Below are 2,523 nucleotides of genomic sequence, written 5' to 3'. Positions count from 1 at the left end.
AGCTCAGGGATGCTGGCTCTACTTTCTGAAGACAGCATTTGTCGTGGTGATTATCCCCTTTGGTTTCCTTCCCTCAGGATGAGGATCTTGGCCTCTTTGTCCTCCATGTATTTGGCCTTATATCATCACATCCAAGCAAGCTAACTTTCCAGCTTGATATAAAGCCATTCTCAATAAAAGATTGATAGTGTTTACCAACAGCTTTCTAGGTGAACTCTTATTGGTGTTTTTGAATTCCATTTCCTGGTTTTGTGTTCTGAAAGGAACATGATAGAGGTGCAGTTGATGCATGCTTTACTTCTAAGGATGCTCAAACACCCACCAGTTCCACTCATGTTCTTCTCACCAGTTGAGAGCAAGAAGATGATTTTTCATTGAGCAGTTTGGCTGTTAGTCAGCAGCTCGAGCCTGTTTGCCAGGTTAATTTTATAACACACTGCAGTTAAGCAGTATTTCACGCATGCAAAATCTCCCAAAGCCTTTTGGGAGCCCTCATTTCCACTTACCAAACCCCTACCGGGGAGCAGGAATCCCACACCACAGTGGGAGTTTCCCACCACCACTCAGATGGCCAGCAGGGAGAAATTGGTGACAAACCAGGGGACACTCTGTAAGGAAAAAGAGATGATGGATTAACCCAGTCATGGAACCACATACCTCAGTTTGTGAGACCTGAGCAATGCTGTTACTGATAGGATATTTTGGAGGTCATTAATTTATACAGTCGCCATAAATTGGAGGCAACTTGATGATACTTAAAACACCTATGAGGGACTGTGTTCAGGAAGAGGAGCTACTAACATTTCCCCTGATAGCTGCTTTGTTTGTACCTTTAAACTGTTTCAAAGATGTGTTTAGTCCTCACCCTCGAAGTTAGTAGCCTCCAGGTGGGGCCTGAAGTTCGTCCAGAATGACAACTGATCTTCAAACTACAGAGTTGGCCTGGCGAGAATGGCTGCTTTAGAAGATGGGCTCTATCAGCATCACAACTCCAAATATGAAGAAGAGTAGGTCCAAAGGGAGCGGTGGCGCAGGGGATAATTCCCCTGCTTAACTATAACATCTGAACTGCCAAGCTTTGTCAGTTCTAACCCCGTGCTGGTGTGAGCAACCAAGCCTTGTCCTAGCTCATTGTCTACCCAGTGATTCGAAAGCTTCGGCAAGTCGATAAATTGGGGACCACCCGTAAGGGGGTGGGCACACCACTCCCTTTGGAAAGGTGTTAGCTGCTGAGTGTGACTTCTGTGGCGCGGCAAAGATCAAAAGCTGAAAGATCTGTTTCGGCATCCCTGCAGTGGAGCAAGTTGGCCAGGCGGTGGCAGTGTGGCAGCGCGACATTAAGAAGCCCTGACGTCATCAGCCAGCCGACAAGAATACATGCTGTCGGAACACAACTGATCCAGCTCGCAGCTTAATCCCTGGCCAGCTTCAATGTGTGTGTAATTAAAAATACTGTATGTTGCCTTCCCTATCCCCCATGAGTATTGTTAGTACAACTGTCATGAGTAACTGTAAATCGCTCTGAGCCCACAGGTGTGTGGGGAAAAGTGATCAATAAATCGAAAGTTTTATTATTATACACCGCTTTTCTCTACCATAAAGAGTAGGGACGAGCACAAACAGGCTCACAAACTATAGTCCATGACAAATTTTGGCTGGTTTGTGGTTCACGAAGTGAAGTTCATGGCAGGTCAGCCAGCATGAAATTTCCACAAACTTTCAAGCTGTTCATGGAAGTTTGTGAGTGGATACATTTCCAGATAGACTTTCTCAGCTCAATCTAAATATTTACAGAACTTCAAAGCAACAGAGGGGGTGGATCTTGGAGGGCAAGTGAAGGAGCATCCGGGGGAGATACCCTGCAACTTTGATGTGTCTGGCTTACACAGGATCCATTCTACCAGGTCATGAACCTCATGAACTGAACCAGTTCATTTGGCTGCTAAATGTTTATGATGGTTTGTGGTTCATGAACTGGGAATGCCATGAACCACAAATCGAACTGTATTTTCCCAGTTCATGCCTATCCCTATTAAGGAATCTCAAAGCACCTTACAATCGCCTTCGCTTCCTCTCCCCACAACCGGCACCTTGTGAGGTAGGTGGGGCTGAGAGAGTTCTGAAAGAAATGTGACTGACCCAAGGTCACCCAGCAGGCTTCATGTGGAGGAGAGGGGAATCAGACCTGGTTCTCCAGATTAGAGTCTGCCACTCTTAACCACTACACCATGATGTCCCCAAGCTCTGCCCTCTCTGGGCCCAGGCCCCAATCTCCAGGAATTTCCCAAGCTGGAATAGGCAGCTCTATATGCTGCTCCTTTGCTCAAAATCTCAACCTTGTGTAATATCTCATCATTTTTAAAATTTGGTTTTGTTACATGCATTTTTGTGTAACATATTATCAGTCCCCTCAGCAGACCTATAGCTATGGTGGGGCTTTGGGGGGCTCCGTCCCCTTTCTTAAAGCCACAGCTCCGCAAGAATTTCTTCTGAAAATGCTTTTTTCAATAATTTTAAAACATT

The sequence above is a fragment of the Gekko japonicus genome, unplaced genomic scaffold (assembly GCF_001447785.1).
Source record: "Gekko japonicus isolate JY-2015 unplaced genomic scaffold, Gekko_japonicus_V1.1 scaffold1041, whole genome shotgun sequence".
NCBI classification, from domain to species: domain Eukaryota; kingdom Metazoa; phylum Chordata; class Lepidosauria; order Squamata; family Gekkonidae; genus Gekko; species Gekko japonicus.
This window is presented reverse-complemented; position numbering follows the sequence as displayed.